Source organism: Silene latifolia, chromosome 11, assembly GCF_048544455.1.
Source record: "Silene latifolia isolate original U9 population chromosome 11, ASM4854445v1, whole genome shotgun sequence".
Classification (NCBI taxonomy): domain Eukaryota; kingdom Viridiplantae; phylum Streptophyta; class Magnoliopsida; order Caryophyllales; family Caryophyllaceae; genus Silene; species Silene latifolia.
Window position 1 is genome coordinate 118,159,248 of NC_133536.1, and position 24,752 is coordinate 118,183,999.

Sequence of the window (24,752 nt, forward strand, 5' to 3'; positions counted from 1 at the left end):
CACACTTGTCGAGGACAAGTGGGAGATTGTTGGGAAATGTGTCCTCAACAATAGTGCGATCACATGATTTAAATATCATTATTAAATCTCATTTTAAAGAATACAATTAGGAAGTAATATTGTTCTTGTCAATGGTCAACATATATCGGTAATGATTGGTGACTAGAGTTTGACATTACTGTCGTGTGACGGTGGTGATCGTTGACCCCCTAGGTCATACCTATAGGGCGATACTCTTAATTGATCATTTAATTAATCGTATAATGTTACGAGTTAATTAAATTACTTGAAAAATTGACGGACGATTTTGGAAGTAAAATTTACGTATCAAATTGAAATATGATTAAATGAGATACGGTCTGAGTAATCAAATTATTACTCGGATGAAATTATTGTTTAAAGAAACAATTGGATTTGAATGAATTATTATAAATGCGATTTATAAACGGTAAAATATTTTGGTACAAGTAATTATGAATTACTATGTCAATTTTTGTATATGACGTATTTTTATTAATACGTTGATTTTAATATGTTAAAAATACATAACAAATTTATGTTACATATGACATGTGACATATTGACATTTGACAAAAATAATATGGAATCCATAATACAATGTGGACCGAAATATTGGGAATTATTAACATATTATGTTAATTTAGATTAGTGGGATTAATCATCATTTATCTAATGTAGGCATGCATACCTAGTGCCTTTTGTGTAAGAGCACAAAGGCCATGCATAGGCCAATTCTCTCACCCTACCCGGTTCTCCCTTGGAAAGAACAAGGGTTCTTTTTCATTTTATTTTATCTTTCACTATATGCATAGTGTATGTAAGATAATTATTCATTCACTCAACATAATTATTTTTAGAGAGATAAAAAATAATTTCTCTTCCTCTCCTCTTCTCTCAACCGGTTTTGAGAGCTAAAATACCAAATATTTTGGTTCAATTTTTCATAAGATTAATATTATACTAGATCAAATAATATTAATTAGATTAAGAGTTAGCCTTGGGTATAAAGCTTGGGGAGAGATCTTATACTTAGATCTTGTTCATCCATAAGGAAAGCTCAAGAACAAAAGAAAAGGAGATTTCTTTTATGCCCCATAAAACCGAAACATCTATGTAAGGATATGATTTCTTCTCTTTTGTTATATTGTTTGCATGCATAAAATCCGTTTTAATTTTATGACAAATTAGTTTCGACATATATGAGTATGTTAGTATGTATATGAATCTACATTTCCTTCAGGTCTCCCCTAATTACCCATTAACCCTAGCTAGGTCACTACTCACTCATTATCATGTTGATCATGCTAGCAAGGTTGTCAATCATACCAACAAAAGGAAACATGATGAATAAATGAAAGTAATTAACAATAATTAAAAAGGGATTAAGAGGATTATACCTACTAATGATTCCAATAATAAAGCTAAGAATAAAAGAAGTACTTGATGCTTGATTGAGAGGTTGTCAATCTCCCAATAATAACCCAAATAATCTTCAATTACCCAAAATAAAGGATGAACAAAAGAGAGATTAAGGAAATAAAACTTGTATTAAAACTTGATTAATTGTTGATTACAATACTAAAGAGAGATTTGATTGATATTAACTACTCTAATAATTGATAAGAAGAACATGCTCTTCTAATTAGACTAATGGGGTATTTATAGTGGAAATTAGGTGGATGCATTAGGGTTAACTAAGGGCTAAACTAGTAATTACACTTTTTAGATTGAGCAGGGAGAAGCCGGTATTTTTCGAAGGAAGGGCTTCTTTCTTTGATGCTTGAAGAGACGAATTCGTGCTGGGCTGGAATCCAGGCGTATTGGTGTCGGGACGGGCGGATTATAGCAGGGGAAGACGGGCGTCTTCAAGGGAATCCGCTCCGATTCTGGTGGCTGCTAACTCGGGCGTCTTTGGCAGAAGACGCACGGATTGTGCTGTGGAGGACGGGCGGACACCGTCCCCGGCAACGGCGCCATTTTTGATCGGTCCGTTTCGTGTTCACAATTTAATAGATGTTGTCGTTGGGTCACGTCCGAATCAAAACACAATTTATAGCTTCAGAAACAACTCTACAATTAGTAAAGAGGAAAGTAAAGGTCGGATCCCAAGGGCGGGAATTGAGATGAGATTTCTATTGAAACTAGTGGTGTCTTAGGGGTGTCACAATTTGGGTTGATGTAGAAGGTCACTAACTAAATAGCAATGAAAGTAAATAAGCAAGATGAAATAAAAGGGTTGTAAACAATTGATAAAAAGCACTAGGGTATCATGGGGTCATAGGGGAATCATGGGAATTGATCATACAAACATGTTCTCAAATTATAAGCAAGCAATTATTGTTGTGATGGATTGAGTTGGGTTATATCTTACAATCCTAGGAAAGTTTGGGTCCCGGAGCCGAATCGATTAGATTGTACATCACCTACAACTCGACTTAGTCTTCCCTACTCAACAACATGCATGGTCTAATGAGACTCGAGTTGGTTTATGTCTTACGAGTCTCATTGGAAAGATAGGTGATGGGTAAAAAATACAAGGATTCATAGGCTCACATTTCATCAAACATAACATGTGCATGAGTTGAGATCGAAACAAGCAAGAAAATAAACCATGAAAGCATATTAATTTAAGCATGAATCATTCCCCATGTTGGTTTCCCCTAATTACCCATTAACCCTAGCTAGGTCACTACTCACTCATTATCATGTTGATCATGCTAGCAAGGTTGTCAATCATACCAACAAAAGGAAACATGATGAATAAATAAAAGTAATTAACAATAATTAAAAAGGGATTAAGAGGATTATACCTACTAATGATTCCAATAATAAAGCTAAGAATAAAAGAAGTACTTGATGCTTGATTGAGAGGTTGTCAATCTCCCAATAATAACCCAAATAATCTTCAATTACCCAAAATAAAGGATGAACAAAAGAGAGATTAAGGAAATAAAACTTGTATTAAAACTTGATTAATTATTGATTACAATACTAAAGAGAGATTTGATTGATATTAACTACTCTAATAATTGATAAGAAGAACATGCTCTTCTAATTAGACTAATGGGGTATTTATAGTGGAAATTAGGTGGATGCATTAGGGTTAACTAAGGGCTAAACTAGTAATTACACTTTTTAGATTGAGCAGGGAGAAGCCGGTATTTTTCGAAGGAAGGGATTCTTTCTTTGATGCTTGAAGAGACGAATTCGTGCTGGGCTGGAATCCAGGCGTATTGGTGTCGGGACGGGCGGATTGTAGCAGGGGAAGACGGGCGTCTTCAAGGGAATCCGCTCCGATTCTGGTGGCTGCTAACTCGGGCGTCTTTGGCGTAAGACGCACGGATTGTGCTGTGGAGGACGGGCGGACACCGTCCCCGGCAACGGCGCCATTTTTGATCGGTCCGTTTCGTGTTCACAATTTAATAGATGTTGTCGTTGGGTCACGTCCGAATCAAAACACGATTTATAGCTTCAGAAACAACTCTACAATTAGTAAAGAGGAAAGTAAAGGTCGGATCCCAAGGGCGGGAATTGAGATGAGATTTCTATTGAAACTAGTGGTGTCTTAGGGGTGTCACAATTTGGGTTGATGTAGAAGGTCACTAACTAAATAGCAATGAAAGTAAATAAGCAAGATGAAATAAAAGTGTTGTAAACAATTGATAAAAAGCACTAGGGTATCATGGGGTCATAGGGGAATCATGGGAATTGATCATACAAACATGTTCTCAAATTATAAGCAAGCAATTATTGTTGTGATGGATTGAGTTGGGTTATATCTTACAATCCTAGGAAAGTTTGGGTCCCGGAGCCGAATCGATTAGATTGTACATCACCTACAACTCGACTTAGTCTTCCCTACTCAACAACATGCATGGTCTAATGAGACTCGAGTTGGTTTATGTCTTACGAGTCTCATTGGAAAGATAGGTGATGGGTAAAAAATACAAGGATTCATAGGCTCACATTTCATCAAACATAACATGTGCATGAGTTGAGATCGAAACAAGCAAGAAAATAAACCATGAAAGCATATTAATTTAAGCATGAATCATTCCCCATGTTGGTTTCCCCTAATTACCCATTAACCCTAGCTAGGTCACTACTCACTCATTATCATGTTGATCATGCTAGCAAGGTTGTCAATCATACCAACAAAAGGAAACATGATGAATAAATGAAAGTAATTAACAATAATTAAAAAGGGATTAAGAGGATTATACCTACTAATGATTCCAATAATAAAGCTAAGAATAAAAGAAGTACTTGATGCTTGATTGAGAGGTTGTCAATCTCCCAATAATAACCCAAATAATCTTCAATTACCCAAAATAAAGGATGAACAAAAGAGAGATTAAGGAAATAAAACTTGTATTAAAACTTGATTAATTGTTGATTACAATACTAAAGAGAGATTTGATTGATATTAACTACTCTAATAATTGATAAGAAGAACATGCTCTTCTAATTAGACTAATGGGGTATTTATAGTGGAAATTAGGTGGATGCATTAGGGTTAACTAAGGGCTAAACTAGTAATTACACTTTTTAGATTGAGCAGGGAGAAGCCGGTATTTTTCGAAGGAAGGGATTCTTTCTTTGATGCTTGAAGAGACGAATTCGTGCTGGGCTGGAATCCAAGCGTATTGGTGTCGGGACGGGCGGATTGTAGCAGGGGAAGACGGGCGTCTTCAAGGGAATCCGCTCGGATTCTGGTGGCTGCTAACCCGGGCGTCTTTGGCAGAAGACGCACGGATTGTGCTGTGGAGGACGGGCGGACACCGTCCCCGGCAACGGCGCCATTTTTGATCGGTCCGTTTCGTGTTCACAATTTAATAGATGTTGTCGTTGGGTCACGTCCGAATCAAAACACAATTTATAGCTTCACAAACAACTCTATAATTAGTAAAGAGAAAAGTAAAGGTCGGATCCCAAGGGACGGGAATTGAGATGAGATTTCTATTGAAACAAGTGGTGTCTTAGGGGTATCACAATTTGGGTTGATGTAGAAGGTCACTAACTAAATAGCAATGAAAGTAAATAAGCAAGATGAAATGAAAGGGTTGTAAACAATTGATAAAAAGCACTAGGGTATCATGGGGTCATAGGGGAATCATGGGAATTGATCATACAAACATGTTCTCAAATTATAAGCAAGCAATTATTGTTGTGATGGGTTGAGTTGGGTTATATCTTACAATCCTAGGAAAGTTTGGGTCCCGGAGCCGAATCGATAAGATTATACAACACCTACAAGTCGACTTAGTCTTCCCTACTCAACAACATGCATGGTCTAATGAGACTCGAATTGCTTTATGTCTTACGAGTCTCATTGGAAAGATAGGTGATGGGTAAAAAATACAAGGATTCATAGGCTCACATTTCATCAAACATAACATGTGCATGAGTTGAGATCAAAACAAACAAGCAAATAAACCATGAAAGCATATTAATTTAAGCATGAATCATTCCCCATGTTGGTTTCCCCTAATTACCCATTAACCCTAGCTAGGTCACTACTCACTCATTATCATGTTGATCATGCTAGCAAGGTTGTCAATCATACCAACAAAAGGAAACATGATGAATAAATGAAAGTAATTAACAATAATTAAAAAGGGATTAATAGGATTATACCTACTAATGATTCCAATAATAAAGCTAAGAATAAAAGAAGTACTTGATGCTTGATTGAGAGGTTGTCAATCTCCCAATAATAACCCAAATAATCTTCAATTACCCAAAATAAAGGATGAACAAAAGAGAGATTAAGGAAATAAAACTTGTATTAAAACTTGATTAATTGTTGATTACAATACTAAAGAGAGATTTAATTGATATTAACTACTCTAATAAATGATAAGAAGAACATGCTCTTCTAATTAGACTAATGGGGTATTTATAGTGGAAATTAGGTGGATGCATTAGGGTTAACTAAGGGCTAAACTAGTAATTACACTTTTTAGATTGAGCACGGAGAAGCCGGTATTTTTCGAAGGAAGGGCTTCTTTCTTTGTTGCTTGAAGAGACGAATTCGTGCTAGGCTGGAATCCAAGCGTATTGGTGTCGGGACGGGCGGATTGTAGCAGGGGAAGACGGGCTTCTTCAAGGGAATCCGCTCGGATTCTGGTGGCTGCTAACCCGGGCGTCTTTGGCAGAAGACGCACGGATTGTGCTGTTGTGGACGGGCGGACACCGTCCCCGGCAACGGCGCCATTTTTGATCGGTCCGTTTCGTGTTCACAATTTAATAGATTTTGTCGTTGGGTCACGTCCGAATCAAAACACAATTTATAGCTTCACAAACAACTCTACAATAAGTAAAGAGGCAAGTAAAGGTCGGATCCCAAGGGACGGGAATTGAGATGAGATTTCTATTGAAACTAGTGGTGTCTTAGGGGTGTCACAATTTGGGTTGAGGTAGAAGGTCACTAACTAAATAGCAATGAAAGTAAATAAGCAAGATGAAATAAAAAGGTTGTAAGCAATTGTTAAAAAGCACTAGGGTATCATAGGGTCATAGGGGAATCATGGGAATTGATCATACAAACATGTTCTCAAATTATAAGCAAGCAATTATTGTTGTGATGGATTGAGTTGGGTTATATCTTACAATCCTAGGAAAGTTTGGGTCCCGGAGCCGAATCAATTAGTTTGTACAACACCTACAAGTCGACTTAGTCTTCCCTACTCAACAACATGCAAGGTCTAATTTGACTCGAGTTGGTTTATGTCTTACAAGTCTCATTGGAAAGATAGGTGATGGGTAAAAAATGCAAGGATTCATAGGCTCACATTTCATCAAACATAACATGTGCATGAGTTGAGATCAAAACAAGCAAGCAAATAAACCATGAAAGCATACTAATTTAAGCATGAATCATTCCCCATGTTGGTTTCCCCTAATTACCCATTAACCCTAGCTAGGTCACTACTCACTCATTATCATGTTGATCATGCTAGCAAGGTTGTCAATCATACCAACAAAAGGAAACATGATGAATAAATGAAAGTAATTAACAATAATTAAAAAGGGATTAATAGGATTATACCTACTAATGATTCCAATAATAAAGCTAAGAATAAAAGAAGTACTTGATGCTTGATTGAGAGGTTGTCAATCTCCCAATAATAACCCAAATAATCTTCAATTACCCAAAATAAAGGATGAACAAAAGAGAGATTAAGGAAATAAAACTTGTATTAAAACTTGATTAATTGTTGATTACAATACTAAAGAGAGATTTAATTGATATTAACTACTCTAATAAATGATAAGAAGAACATGCTCTTCTAATTAGACTAATGGGGTATTTATAGTGGAAATTAGGTGGATGCATTAGGGTTAACTAAGGGCTAAACTAGTAATTACACTTTTTAGATTGAGCAGGGAGAAGCCGGTATTTTTCGAAGGAAGGGCTTCTTTCTTTGATGCTTGAAGAGACGAATTCGTGCTGGGCTAGAATCCGGGCGTATTGGTGTCGGGACGGGCGGATTGTAGCAGGGGAAGACGGGCGTCTTCAAGGGAATCCGCTCGGATTCTGGTGGCTGCTAACCCGGGCGTCTTTGGCAGAAGACGCACGGATTGTGCTGTGGAGGACGGGTGGACACCGTCAATCCGCTCCGATTGTAGCTCAGCATTGTTTCTTCTTCTTTTCTTCCCTTTTCTTCAAAAAATCCTTGGGGATTTCCTCGGGGATGCAAGGATCCTTTCTCAACATTGCTCATCTACTATCATATGTACAAAGGCCTTCTAATCTTGTCTCTCCTTGATGCTTGGTCATTGAATTCAATCAATTTAGTCTCGTTTTGCCATGAAAATGCAAGATTTGCACTCCTTTCCTACCAAGGGATCAAAATCTCAAAGAATATGCAAAACAAAGAACTAAAGACAATAAATGACCTAAATATGCATTAAAAAGCATGGGAACAAGGCTAATTCGGGGGCTAATTATGCGCTAATTATGGTCACCTCAACACCTTGCATTGAGTGGGAGATAGTAATAGGACAAGAGAATTGGTGACGCACACTTGTCGCGGACAAGTGGGAGATTGTTGGAGTATGTGTCCTCGACAATAATGCGATCACATGTTTAAATCTCATATTAAGAATGCTGAGGGAGAATAATATTTTATTGTCAACTAATCCACATTAATCGGTAATGATTGGCTGACTAGAGTTTGACATTACTATCGTATGACGGTGGTGATAAGTCGATCCCTTAAGGTCATACCTCTAGGGTAACACTCTTAATTGATTAATTAGTTAATTGTATGATGATACAAGTTAATAAATTCCTTAAGTTGAACAAATTTTATTTTTAAGAGAGAGTTTTATATCTTATTGTAATTTGATTAAATAAGATTCAATTTAGTAATTAATTTGTTGTATTACTAAAATTGATTTATGTTTGTGAAACATTTGAGATAAGAGAAATTAGTTAGTTATAATTACAAGATGTTGTAGATTATATTAACTAGACTTAATGTGACCCATTTTTATATACATGTAATTATGAATTACTTGTTAATTTGTTAAATCTAATTTATTTAATATATAATGATATTTAATTAGTTAAATATGCATTTATATTACTAATGACATGTTGCATGTCACATGTCACAACATATTACAAATGACAAATTATAAAGATAAAATGGAGGTCCATTTTATGTACAAAACCCGATTGGACTGAGGGTTAGTGGGTGATAATTTTTGTCATTAGTTTAATACATGATTAAGGATATCATGATGACACATAAAGCATGCTTAAACCTACATACGTACCCTAGGATCATGGGTAAGACAAAAAGCATTTGGGTAAGATAAAAAGCATTTTTATGCTCCCCTTATGCTACGAAAAACCGGCAACCCCAACCCCCCCCCCCCCACCCCCTTAAACATGTAGAAATTGAATCCACTTGCTTCCACTGCGGGATTAATTCATTACGCTTAGATGTATCACCATTCTTAAATTTCGTATACTTGGAGTATGACGAAAAGTTACAAATCAAAATTTTGAGAAGAAGTCTCTATATAGCCATATAGTTCATTGGTTAGTACTCTTGGAGCACTAAAGATATGAAGCTAAGTATTTAGAATTGAGATGGATTTATGTGCAAGAAGTTACACAAAAACCATGTTCTAAACCCATAAGGATGGTTAGAGAACCATCTTGGCTATATTATTTAAGAAGTTTTATTAAAAACTCTTCTATTACTTTGTTACATTCAAATGGGTTGTTGAGACAATATTCAACCCCATTAAAGTGAACTGGATTGACATAGTATTTGCCCCTAGTTGTTTATATGAGGTGACATCTCGAAGTGACTGGAGTGTGATGCGATTGATGGCAAGTTCAAGAGCCATAAAGTCATAAGAGATGACTAGTCGATTACATAGACAGACTGTAAGGGACACTCTGTCGGGCTTATGACCGCTTATAGAGTTCTGGAAATTTTTATAGCCTGCTCGTGGCGAGAGCTACTATAGTATTCTTATGAGTAGATTCTTTGACTGAAGACTATTCGCCTAAGATGACACAGTTTCAGAGTGACTTTGATTTATGTTCTACGACCTTCGTAATTTGGGTCAAATGGGCACATTTTGGGTTATAATGAGTTGTGGCTATTCGAAGGGAATAGTGCAATAGGAATTGTCCATCCCTGTCAGGGTTATCTTATATCTCAAGGCCACTCGAGGAGTAATGAAATGGAAATGCGTGGCCACGCTCGGAAGGCATCTACGGTAGATAATTCCGGTCAGACAGTTATTCTCCGGATCGAGGAAACCACTCATGATATGATCAAATGCAAGTACGAACTGCAAGACACCTTGCATTGAGTGGGAGATAGTAATAGGACAAGATAATTGGTGACGCACACTTGTCGCGGACAAGTGGGAGATTGTTGGAGTATGTGTCTTCGACAATAATGCGATCACATGTTTAAATCTCATATTAAGAATGCTGAGGGAAAATAATATTTTATTGCCAACTGATCCACATTAATCGGTAATGATTGGCTGACTAGAGTTTGACATTACTGTCGTATGACGGTGCTGATCAGTTGATCCCTTAAGGTCATACCTCTAGCGTAACACTCTTAATTGATTAATTAGTTAATTGTATGATGATACAAGTTAATAAATTCCTTAAGTTGAACAAATTTTATTTTTAAGAGAGAGTTTTATATCTTATTTTAATTTGATTAAATAAGATTCAATTTAGTAATTAATTTGTTGTATTACTAAAATTGATTAATGTTTGTGAAACATTTGAGATAAGAGCAATTAGTTAGTTATAATTACAAGATGTTGTAGATTATATTAACTAGACTTAATGTGACCCATTTTTATATACATGTAATTGTGAATTACTTGTTAATTTGTTAAATCTAATTTATTTAATATATAATGATATTTAATTAGTTAAATATGCATTTATATTACTAATGACATGTTGCATGTCACATGTCACAACATATTACAAGTGACAAATTATAAAGATAAAATGGAGGTCCATTTTATGTACAAAAACCGGTTGGACTGAGGGTTAGTGGGTGATAATTTTTATCATTAGTTTAATACATGATTAAGGATATCATGATGACACATAAAGCATGCTTAAACCTACATACCTACCCTAGAATCATGGGTAAGACAAAAAGCATTTGGGTAAGATAAAAAGCATTTTTATGCTCCCCTTATGTTATGAAAAACCGGCACCCCCCCCCCCCCTTCCCTCCCCCCGGGGAATGAGATATGAGTTCTCATTTTTCACACAACAAGTTTTATGCTCATCCTTCATCTCTTATCATCATCTCTCACATAAAAATGGTTTTATGAATAATTTGTTCCCAAATCTCTAATATTATTCCACCATTACTAGACGTAGTAAACAATAATATTAGTTATTATTTTTAAGGGTACATATACTAATTTCTAGTATCTAAATTAGTATATGTATTAAGAGTGATTACTTTGGTACAATTCCTTGAGGAGTAGATCCTACCATTGGATCTAAAGGTTTTCTTGGAGCACTTGGATTTTCTTAAGAAGACTAATTAGGAAGGTGTCCAATTAGTATATCCATTCGGCATTCATTGTAAGTAGATCCGTTTTTCTTCTTACTTTGTATTTTGTTATGCATGCATAAGATCTAATTAGTTTTATGACTAAACTAAATTTATAAAGTTATTAGAAATATCTAATAAGAGGTTAATGAATCTTTCAGTTAACGCCTTTAAAGTTGTTGTCTTGAAACTAAAGGGTTATGCTTCTTTATGGTTTGATAATCTAAAACACCAAAGACGTAGAGAAGGGAAAGAACCACTTAGGTCTTGGTCTAAACTTAAGAAAAAGTTGATGAGTAAATTTGTCACCAAGGATTATACTAAGGATCTCTTTATTAATCTGTCTAAGCTTAGGCAAGATGATAGACCCATTGAGACCTACTTGAGGGAATTTGAGCAGTTAACCTTGCAATGTGTGATTAATGAAAACCTTAGCAAAGGATTGCTAGGTTTCTAGAGGCTCTTGATAAGAGTATTGCTGCAAAGGTTAGGATGCAACCTTTATGGTTTTATGATGATGTGGTTAATCTCTCATTAAGAGATGAGAAAATGGGAAAGGCTAAGCCTGCAGTGTCTAAGACCACCACTAGACTTGCAGTCAGACCATTTACTGGTGTCAGGATTGGGAACACACCTAAGCCAGCTGCCCCACCTACACTAGATAAAGTTAAAAACCCCATGAACCAAAGAACCAACCCACCGTCACTGAAGAAAATATTAAATGCTTTCAGTGCCAAGGATATGCCCACTTTAAGAAATATTGTCCTTCTAAGAGGACACTAACAGCAATGGAAGTGAAAGAGTGGGAAAGAGAAGGATTGGTTGAGTATGAGGAGGAAGAGAACCTAGTGCTGTAGGAAATGGAAGCTGAGGAGGAGTCAGGCCAAGATCAGGTTGTGGTTCACCGTGATACACGGCATAACTTGGTCTTAAGGAGGGTCATGCACTCACAAGATGCCCCATTGGAAGCTGACCACAAATCCATGATCTTCAGGAGTAGATGTACAGTTCAGGGAAGAGTCTGTAACTTGATCATAGATGGAGCGAGTTGTACCAATGTAGCTTCTATCACCATGGTCAACAAACTGAATCTGGTGACTCAGGATCACCCAAACTCTTACAAGCTTAGTTGGTTAAACAAGGGAGCAGAAGCTAGGGTTGATAAGCAATGTCTGGTTCCATTCTGTATTGGGAAGGTGTACAAGGATGAGGTGTAGTGTGATTTTTTACCCATGGATGCTTGCCACCTGCTGTTAGGGAGGCCATGGGAATTTATCATAAATACAACTCACCAGAGCAAGGAGAATGTTTACAGTTTTAAGCATGAAGGTGGGAAGTTCACCCTGACCCCCTTACCACCAAATCAAAGAAACTATGGGAGTTCAAACATGCCATAGGAGATCAGTGGTGTGTTGTTCTTATCTGAGGCTGTCTTGATCTAAAAACGGAACTAGGAGCAACCTGTGTTGATCTTGCTGTCCAAGGAGGTGACTGAAAACAAGGGTTCAGAGTGCTGGAGCTTTGTCCTCCAGTTAGTGCGGATAACGTCATTGCACATACACTTGTACGGACAAGTGGGAGCTTGTTGGGGCTGGTGTCCTTTACAGTTAGTGCAAGGACATTTAAATCTCTAAAAGGATCAAAGGGTATACTTTTGTATCATAATCAGTTGGTCCACGTTTATCAATAACGGTTGGCTTGCTAGATAAGTTTGACGTTATTGTCATACAGATGGCGGTGATCAACTGGTCCCTAAAAGTCACACCTATAGGATACGTTTGAGAGATGTGACGGTATGAAAATACAGTCATGTAGATGCCAAATTTGACTAACCAGTTAGTCCGAGTTATTTGACTAATAATTAGTCAAAATGTGATGTTGAGATATTTTATTTAATACGGATTAAATAATAACGGCTAAGGCGAATTAAGCAATTAATTCGTAAATTAAATATAAGCGACTTATATTTGATTAATGTATATTGAATAAGTTAATTATACAATATTGTCTTTGTCGGACATGTATTAACATTTCAACTAATCCGTGTTATTAGTTGATGTTTTAATTACCGATAACCGATGACAATTTATAATTAGAAAACGCGTCATATACATTTTAGCGATTTGCGAACCAGACCATGAGCTAAAACTAAAAGGAAGTGGAAGCCCACTTCCCGAGTGAGCCCATGGATGGCCGGCCAAGTGAGGACAAAAGAGAGTTTTTTCTCTCTTTTGAAACCTAATTCATTTTGATAAAAATTTTAGGGTTTTGAGAGACATTTTTCCTCTCTAAACCTAGATCTCTCATCTAAAGAAAAACTCACAAAAATAATCCTCTCAATATTGCAAGGCAATTAGAGGATTCATTCTAGCACAAGGGCATTTCTCAGACGATCTTGGGTGCATCATTTAGGAGGAGATCTACTTTGATCTCTCATTGCCAATTTGCACTAGGACCGAAGGTTAATCCTTGATCTTTATCGTTTCATTGTTGTTTTCGTTTATGACTATAAATCACGTATTAAATTTGCGTTATAATCCTTCAAATTATGGGTTTTATACGGATATTACCCCACAAGTGGTATCAGAGCAAGGCCACGTAAATTTTTTCTTTGTGATTTTCATCAAACGAATTTTGAATCGATGATTTTTGATTAAATTCCTTGCGGCAACAATTTTTTTTTTTCTCGACATTTTTTTATATGCTGCGTTTTTTTTTGTGTTGGGAACCGTGTCATGTTTACACGGTGATGGTTGTCGTTTGTCTTGTTTTCATTTTGATCTTTGCATATTGTTTTGTAATCGATATTCATCGCAATATGTTAAAGATCTATCAAAATGTTTGCATAAAATTTCGTGCGGCACTAATTTTTTTTTGTCTCGGCCAAAAAAATTTTGGAAAACCGTGTGGCCTTGATGTTCACGGCCTGTTTTTCCTGTTTTTTTTGCATTGATTTGCGTGCCACACATTTTTGTTAGATCGTTCGATCTCTTGTTTTCAATCGTTCTTTACATGTTGTAATTTTAATCGATAATTATTGCAATATGTTAAAGATGTATCAATTGTAGTTTGAATTCTATACGGATTAGATTAAATTGCAATTGGGTTTTATCAAATCGTTTGTTTTGATCTTTGTTGCTCACATTTTGAGCCGTTTTTTTGTTTTTTTGTTGCTCTCGGTTTCAGCAACTTTTATAAAAAAAAAAAAAAAAAAAAAAAAAAAAAATTGTGGTACTGTTCACGTAATCAGACGTGAAGAAAAAAAAAAAAATTTTAAGTTTTTTTTTTTCGGCCAAAATTAGTGTACAATACGAATTTTGTGCACTTCGCTTGATAGTGAAACGGTTCACTCACGTACCATTTAGTTACTTTAAAACGATTTAAAGTAACGGATTATCATGAATTAAAATTAAGTTGATGAAGCGGTTTTGTCACATAATTTTAATTATCTTTGGTGGTTTGGATAATTTAACATAATTACGGAATTATGTCACGAATAAATTTAATTTAGTTGATGCATTTTATTTATCGTTTTTGTTTATTTTGAATGCTTTTAATTACGTATTTATTTATTTTTGCAAACGGTTGTAACTTAGTGTGGCCTTAGTAGAACGTGTTACCGTAATGATGGAACACGGTCTTGGTTGTATTTTGAGATCTCGTATCTCCTTTTATTTCTTTTTAATTACAATTTTTATTTAGAATGTAAATAGGTTTATATTTTGTAAATTTTAATTGTAATTTTGAGAAGACTAAAGATGGAGATCGGATGCTCACTCCCGCTGCATGGACAAAGATGGAACATCAAGACAAGCTTTTCGGGTCCAACAGTGAATTCCAAAGTTGTATTATGTTCTTTTTACTAGGATATGCCACACTAGGAATTTTATTTACGTATCGCATTCATTTATTTATTTTATCGTAACGATAGTATGCATCATATTCCGCCTAAAAACCAAACCACCTAATAATTGCATGAAAACTGACACATATAGAGGTCACGAGTTAGTTTTCTTTGACATTCTCATGTCACACGATTTTTAAAGCCATCACCTAAATTAATTCATTCACGCAGACGCTAGTTATTCGTTCACTTAATATGAATTAAAATTAAGTTGATGGGATCTTCCTCGTATAAACAAAAATTGAGAAAGGTCTTTATAGGTCAAACTCCAATGAATCCCTTCTTCGTCGGTAGGCATAATATGACCCCTTCTACGTCGGGTAAGTTGGAACCGATTGACCTATTTTATCTCAACACTATGGTCACTAAATGCGATCCTGTGATTATGGTGGACTATAGATAGGATTTTAAATCTATCGACCAAGAGTTTTTACGGAAGAACTAGCTAAACAGTTGGCTTATCAATTTACGGAAATTGAGTCTTGGGATCACTTGTATTATTCTTGAGGGAGATCAATTATACAAGTGCAATGAGTCTACACGATTAAAATGAATTTTAAATAGACTTAAATCACCTCGATGAGTTGCTTATTTCGTTTTTGTTTTCCTTTCTTTTCAGTGTAGATCACGTTCACTTAAACTGCAAATAACAAAATGGCTGGCCGTGCTGACGACCCAATGCCAAGTGCCACATTGGACCGTGAGTCCTGGCTTCGGATCTTCATGAATCAGATGAATCATCAACTCGATCAAGAATGATGGATCAAACTTCGCGGATCGGGGGAGGCGGCATTACGGAATGCCGCTGCTGACGGGAAGCTCAAATTTCTGCTTGAGCCCATGCCGTCAAACCCAGGCCCCACGGCTGGAGCTAACGAGATCGCTACATATAACGATTTCGTCATGGAAGCGGGTGCGATTAAAAACGTACTCATTTTTGCAATGGAATCCAATTTGTAGAAACGCTTCATAGCCCAAGGTGCAAACAAGATTTTCACCACGCTCACCAAGGAATTCTCGAAAGCACCGAGAATCGTGACCTATGAGCATACCACTCGCTTCTTTGATGCGAGACTCCAGAAGGGCCAACCGGTTAGCCCACACATTCTCAGCATGATTGAGAATGTCGAGAAGCTGGAGACGCTTGATTGTAAGATCAGCGAGAACATTGTTATTGACCGCATGCTTCATTCACTCCACGATGGTTTTGCGCAATTTAGAGCGAATTACTATATGAATGATTTGAAGAAAAGTCCCCATGAACTGCACTCCCTTCTCGTACAGACCGAGAAGGACATGAAGTTCAGTGGGAGCCTGAAACAGGATGTTCTCGTTGTAACAAACAAGGGAAAGGGTAAGGGCAAAGCTCAGGCAAACCTAGTAGTAGGTAAACCGAAGTTCAAGAAGTCGGGTCGAGGTAAGAGTGGGCCTGGTGAGTCGAGCACCTCATCAGGCGCGACAAAGAGCAAGAATGAAAACATGGAATGCCATCATTGCCACAAGACTGGGCATTGGAGGCGTACATGTCCTGTTTATCATGAGGACATAAAAGCGGGTCGCGTTAAACCTGTTGGTATGTCTTCTCTCTCTTCTACTTTTATTCATATGATTGAGATTAACCACGCAAGTTACGGAACTTGGGTACTAGATACTGGTTGTGGTTCTCATCTGTGTAATCAAGTGCGGGGGCTCAAACATCGAACCCCTCGTAAAGGGTGAGGTGGACTGCGTGTCGGGAATGGAGCACGAGTGGCTGCCGTCTCAAGGGGAACATACGTGATCCAGCTTCCTAGCGGATTTGAGTTATTTTTATATAATTGCTATTATGTACCCAGTCTTTCGAGAAACATTATTTGGTTTTCGCACTTGACAAACTTGGTTTTTCATTTGTAATAGAGAATAATACTTGCATTTTCTCTTTACACGATATGATTTATGGCAAGGCAGTCTCCATGAATGGAATTTATGTTTTAGATCAGACCACCGAAATATTACACGTAATGAATAAAAAGTTAAAGGTTGGTGACAAAGATCAAACGTATCTATATGTAATCGCCGTATGGGACACATTAATGAGAAACGCGTAAAAAACAGCTCATAAAGAATGGAGCTATCTCGGCCTTTGATTTTCAATCATTTGGCACGTGTGAATCATGTCTCATCGGTAAGATGACTCGAATTTCCTTCAATGGTGTTGGAATGCGCGCTGCCGACCTATTAGGACTCATACACACGGATGTATGTGGTCCTATGTCAATCACCGCACGAGAAGGCTATAGGTATTTCATCACTTTCACGGACGATTTAAGTAGATATGGCTATGTCTACTTAATGAAGCACAAAAGTGAATCCTTTGAGAAATTCAAGGAATACCAGAATAGGGTACAGAACCTATTGGGTAGAAAGATTAAAACACTGCGTTCGGATCGTGGTGGCGAGTATCTTTCTCACGAGTTTGATCAACACCTTAAAGACGGTGGGATTGCCCTACGATTAACTCCACCTGGAACACCTCATTTGAATGGTGTGTCCGAACGGAGAAATCGAACACTACTTGATATGGTTCGATCCATGATGAGTCACACCGTGTTGCCCGACTCATTGTGGGGTTATGCTCTTCGTCACAATTTGCTCTAATACTTAATCAAGTCCGTCTAAAGTGTTGACAAGACTCCATATGAACTATGGAAGGAACGGTCCCTAACTTGTCCTTTATACGGGTTTGGGGTTGCGAGGCTTATGTCAAGTGGAGACACGAGGATAAGCTCGGCCCGCGATCGGTCAAGACATACTTTATAGGTTATCCTAAAGGAACACTTGGTCATTACTTCTATTCTCCAACCGAACAACGTGTTTTTGTTGCGGCTAGTGCGACATTCTTCGAGAAGGAATTTCTTGAGAATGCAAAGAGTGATAGAACCTTCGACCTGTCGGAGATTCCAGAACCAAATACCGAGCAACCATTGGAGGAACAAATTCCTTCAATCCCGGCTGCGGTTAATATTCCTGAGGAACCTAGGAGGTCGGGAAGAGTCTCTATTCCTCCAGACAGATACATTGGTATGGTCGAGGAACATGACATAGATGACGTTCTACTCCTAACGAGTAGTGAACCCGCAACCTATAAAGGTGCCATGACTAGTTCCGACTCAAAGCTATGGCTTGAGGCCATGCAATCCGAGATGGACTCTATGTATGAGAACAACGTATGGGATCTTGTTGACTTACCTGCTAAGGTTCGTCCCCTTCAATGCAAATGGCTTTACAAAATAAAGCATTCTGTGGAAGGTCAACAAGATATCAATAAAGCACGACTAGTTGCTAAAGGTTTCACCCAAGTGCCAGGTTTGCACTACGATGAAATTTTCGCACCCGTAGTCATGCTGCGTTCCATTCGGATTATCTTAGCGATTGCCGCTTTTCATGACTATGAAATTTGGCAAATGGATGTGAAAACCGCCTTCTTAAATGACTTTTTGAAGGAAGAGTTGTACATGGTACAACCCGAAGGTTTCATCGATCCACAACATCCTAAGAAAGTGTGCAAGCTTAAGCGTTCCATTTATGGACTTAAGCAAGCATCTCGGAGTTGGAATCATCGCTTCGACCAAGTGATTAAAGAAAATGGATTTACTCGATCGGTCGAGGAACCCTGTCTTTATATCAAGTCGAGTGGGAGCAAGATTGTCTTCCTAATATTGTATGTCGATGACATACTCCTGATTGGGAATGACATACCTCTCTTAACTTCGGTGAAAGTATGGTTGAAAAACCATTTCCAGATGAAAGATCTGGGAGAGGCACAAAGAATTCTAGGCATCCGTATCTATCGAGATAGATCACGACGGATGTTATCTCTCGATCGGGGAGTCTTACATAGACAAAGTCCTAGAGAGATTCAAAGCATGACTAACTCCAAGAAGGGTTTCTTCCTATGGCTCCAGGGGTGCATTTGAGCAAGTCTCGGGCACCAGAGACACCGGAAGAGAAAGAGCGCATGACACGGATTCCTTATGCCTCGGCTATAGGATCAATCATGTATGCCATGATATGCACACGTCCGGACGTGGCATATGCATTGAGTATGACAAGTCGATTCCAACAAAGCATCCGGGCGAATCACATTGGATGGTCTGTCAAGAACATTCTTAAGTACCTACGGAGGACTAAAGATTGGGCATTGACTTATGGAGGCGAACAAAAGCTATGCGCAACCGGTTTCGCAGATGCTAGCTTCCAAACGGATCGTGATGACTCGAAATCTCAGTCTAGATTCGTTTTTACTCTTAAATGGCGCTGCGATCACTGGAAGAGTTCCAAACAAAGTGTTACAAAGAGATTCTACGACCGAGTCCGAGTACTATGCCGCGTCCGAAGTCAGTAAAGGAAGCGATATGGATGCGTCAATTCTTACAAGGACTATCCGTAGTGCCTAGTTCGAATGACCCGATCACCATCTATTGCGACAATAGAGGTGCCATCTTCCAAGCTAAGGAGCCAAAGTCTAGCAACAAGTCTAGACATGTACAACGGAAAGCTCATCTAATCCGAGATTACGTGGAGCAAAAGGAAGTAGTGATAGAAAAGATTGCTACTGAGGATAACATAGCAGATCCTCTCACTAAACCATTACGACAAGATAAGCATGAAGGGCATGTTAATTCCATGGGAATTAAACGTGTTCCTAAGTTGTAGTACTCTTTTATGGATTAGATTCATCCTCTTTTGTACTCTATACGACATCATCGTTTTGATATTTTATATATATTTTGTTTTTCATGTGGATTTGTAAGACAAATTTTGAACACCACAAAGTGAACTGAACAAACATTATAATTTTGGTCCTTAATTGCCCACGTGAGCTGATAACTCAAGGTAATTATTTTATGACGTTGGTTGATGGTGGGTTCAACGAGCCATAAGTCAACCGGTTGACTGACCAATCACAGAAGCGGGTTATACGGATATCTCGTAGGACACAATTGTGACATCAACGTGGAGTCCTAAATGTTTTATAACATTCGGTGCCAGGTCGTGGATAGGACCTCCATGTTGATCCTAAGAGTCGATTCTTTTGACTATCGTTGTCTCTTGAGACTAAGGCGATTTTGGGTGACTTTGGTTTCTTTCTCACGGTCATCCGTAACAGGGGGCCAAGTAGATTGTTTCTGGGTCATTTCATGTTGTGCTTAGATCGGAAGGAGTTCGAGTTGACGGAAATATTCAGCCTTTATCAGGTACTCGATATTTCTCAGGGCCACTCGAGGAGCTGTAACTGAAATGCATGGCCATGCTCGAATACGAATTCGTTTTATCAGTTAAGTTACTCTCTAGTCGGGGAAACCACTCTAGATACAGATCGATTGTAAAATACGACCTTTGCGGATCCGGATCTGCAAATTGTTTTACATTGAGTGGGAGAAATTTTAAATGAATATGAGAATCGGTTATCGCACATACACTTGTACGGACAAGTGGGAGTTTGTTGGAGCTGTGTCCTCCAGTTAGTGCGGATAACGTCATTGCACATACACTTGTACGGACAAGTGGGAGCTTGTTGGGGCTGGTGTCCTTTACAGTTAGTGCAAGGACTTATAAATCTCTAAAAGGATCAAAGGGTATACTTTTGTATCATAATCAGTTGGTCCACGTTTATCAATAACGGTTGGCTTGCTAGATAAGTTTGACGTTATTGTCATACAGATGGCGGTGATCAACTGGTCCCTAAAAGTCACACCTATAGGATACGTTTGAGAGATGTGACGGTATGAAAATACAGTCATGTAGATGCCAAATTTGACTAACCAGTTAGTCCGAGTTATTTGACTAATAATTAGTCAAAATGTGATGTTGAGATATTTTATTTAATACGGATTAAATAATAACGGCTAAGGCGAATTAAGCAATTAATTCGTAAATTAAATATAAGCGACTTATATTTGATTAATGTATATTGAATAAGTTAATTATACAATATTGTCTTTGTCGGACATGTATTAACATTTCAACTAATCCGTGTTATTAGTTGATGTTTTAATTACCGATAACCGATGACAATTTATAATTAGAAAACGCGTCATATACATTTTAGCGATTTGCGAACCAGACCATGAGCTAAAACTAAAAGGAAGTGGAAGCCCACTTCCCGAGTGAGCCCATGGATGGCCGGCCAAGTGAGGACAAAAGAGAGTTTTTTCTCTCTTTTGAAACCTAATTCATTTTGATAAAAATTTTAGGGTTTTGAGAGACATTTTTCCTCTCTAAGCCTAGATCTCTCATCTAAAGAAAAACTCACAAAAATAATCCTCTCAATATTGCAAGGCAATTAGAGGATTCATTCTAGCACAAGGGCATTTCTCAGACGATCTTGGGTGCATCATTTAGGAGGAGATCTACTTTGATCTCTCATTGCCAATTTGCACTAGGACCGAAGGTTAATCCTTGATCTTTATCGTTTCATTGTTGTTTTCGTTTATGACTATAAATCACGTATTAAATTTGCGTTATAATCCTTCAAATTATGGGTTTTATACGGATATTACCCCACACAGAGTTGCCTGCAGAAATTGAACCTTTGATCCATAAGTTCAGAGATGTGTTTCCAAAGGAACTACCTAGTGTGGACACGGGCCCATGGGGGCGCTTGGGAAACAAGCGTTTGCATTTGTGGAGTCGCCACCAATTTATTGTGGAAAATTGGAAACCGTTCGAATACCTGGTGCCATGTCAAGACACAAAGTAGTGACATGAACTCCAAGAACTCGTTACCCTTAGCATTCTATGTCTAGAATGACTCTCGTGGATGCCAATGAACACGGATGTTCATAGAGATCTAGAGTAAGGGGTGAGGGTACGTATTAGGAAGCTCTTTTGATCGAACACCTAATCCCGCCCGCCTCGATAGCGGCCTCTACTAATGATTAGAGAAATTGTCTATACTCGATATATTGTCGATTATATGCATGCAATGCAACATCCAACGTTTTAATCCTAACATGTGAGAATTAATACTAAGTCGGTAAACAATTAGTTTAGCATACAATTAGGTCGAATCGGGATTTAAGTTCAGTTACATGTGAAAGCATACAAGCAATAAAAATTACCATGATAAATACAATAAAGGAAAATACAATAATTACAATAATTACATCGGGTTTAATGATATATGTCGAAAATACATCTAAAACGGATAATTTGGAAAAGAAAGAATAAATAAATGAACGAACAGATTATTAGGTGATAACACGAATAATAGGTAATTAAATACGTAAACTAATAAATTAGGTCAAGGCAAAACGGGAGTTCAGAGACAGAAGTCAACCAGGAACAGGCGCAGCAGAGCTGCGCCCTCTGGAAGAGGCGCAATCCATCGCGCGTCTGTTCCTTGGCTCCGCCCGGGCCGTGAAGCGGAATTGCAAGTCGTTAATATTCGTTGGTGATTTTAATGCTTGATTATATTATTTGACTCGGAAGAAAGTGATTATCAGATTATTTACATATAATTAACGGTCATGAAAGCAGTAAACATGGATGAAACTAACTAGAACGAATTAATATAAGATTAAAGAGGATTAATTAACAAATTAGTAACTAAACAAGTTAATTAGGTTAAATACGATGAATTAATGACGAACTAATGATAAATATGATAATAAACAGGTGAGAATATATCAGAGATCGAATTCCAGAAACCCAATATGAATGAATCGAATTTCTACAACCCGGTTTGACTTTAGTGACGAAAACCCGCAAATATTAATTACTTGGGATTTAAGTCGGGAATTAATGAGATGAATTATTTGTTAATGATGATGAACAATTTATATGTCAAATTATTACGTTCAGATTGTTATATTAAAACAAGGAACAAATGAAAAAAAAGAAAAACAAACGAATCAACGAAAGACGAAGGAAGAAGAAAGGAAGCAGGAACTGCGGCAGCCTCACAAAGAGGCGCAGCAGGTACTGCGTCCCTTCGAAGAGGCGCAGCGATTCTTTGCGTCCTTTCTCGACGGTTGTCCTCTGATAATCCGTAAAAAGGGTTTTAAACAAAGGGTTTTAGAAATCGGTTTTAATTGTATTTTCGACATAAATCTTACAATATGATTGCAATAAATGAATAACAATGAATAAAAGAGATATTTACACCCTCAGACTTACATGTTTGACGAAACGAGATGAATTAAGTTAACGATTAGTGATGCTCGACTCGAATGTAGACGAAAGTGCCCTCGTAAGAGGAATTAAAACAGATTGATTAAAGTTGATTATGGTGGAGTTGGTCAAATTGGTCGGTCATGCAAAACGAGGCTGGTACTCAGAAGGATCCGAGCTTACGTGGTCGAAAGTTCAAGCACGTAGACACCAAAAAGTTAGAACGTGTTCTAGAATGCAAAGGGAGAAGAGAAGGGCAGACACTCGCGTGAGAAATATGTGAGACTGAAGGTCTCTATTTATACTAATCACGTGGAGGAAGTAGGGTTTTTCGGAGAAACTTTGGAAGTGAATCTCGAAAAGTAATGAAAAGGTACGAAAAATACGCAGAAAAGGACTTGGGAAGAGGCGCAGCAGGCACTGGGTCTCTTGGAAGAGGCGCAGCACTTGCTACGCCTATTCCCAAGTGGTTTCCTCCTGCGGAAGAAAGATTTTCGTGTTAAGATTATGGAATAACAGAATAATTTGGTTTTCCTTAATATTTTGTGTGAATATTACGGGAAATTATTTACCAAAGATTAAAAGATTTATAAAATATGGAATAGAAATATCTGGTACATTCCAGAATATTCCGACTCGGCATTTTAATGGTTGTCAGAAAATGAAGACGGTTTTAGGCCCGGACTTCAAATGTACTCTAATTACTGGCAAAACGACTGTGTCGGCACGTAGATGACATTTAAGAGGTAGACATAAATGTTTGAGTGATCACTTGACAATAAACTTACGAACTGTCACAAATCGTTCCGCGTACCAAACATGCGGCCCAATCATCACCGGGTGGTTTGCGGGAGGTGCATAAATGAGGTATCTACAGAGCCCCCACTTTGACTGAGGCTTGGACAAGGCGAAAGTCAAAGTATAGCCATCAGGTCAATCGAAGATTACAACCTGATGTCTATGGCGACGCGAGGCGGCTCAAGGGGTCTGAACCAAGGACCTGTCGTCGGGAACATTTTAGAGTCTGTCGACTATCGGGGAGGGTTGTTTAAAGTCCATTAGACTACGTAAGGAGGCTCGCCAGCCATAAGAAGAGACCATACCTGAAATTCCTTGGAACTCTAGGGAAAACAAAACGCGATATTTGGAGAAGACAGAAGGACACAGTCTGGAAATGCTGGGAGAAATCTGCTTGTGTTCAGCTTCAAACAAACTTCGGAAGAATTTGGGGTCGATGTTGATCTCCATGTCTTGAGAGGAAGTGACTGTCGATCGTGAACTCTCGCTGGGGGAACATAATCGGGAACTGATCTCCATGTCTCGAGAGGGAAAGTCTATCCGTGTACTCTCGCTGGGGGAACATAATCGGGAACTGATCTCCATGTCTCGAGAGGGAATGACTATCCGTGTACTCTCGCTGAGGGGACATAATAAAGGCGTGTCAAAACACCTGTCAAAGAAGGAATGCTCGTTGTGGCAAGCTAGGTCTTGGGTAAAAAATAAGGCGATAATTTGTTGTTGGCTTGGAAGATGTGGATCCGGGCGAAGAACATACGTCAAACGGACCAAATATGTGATGTACCATCAAGGAAGAAGCGCAC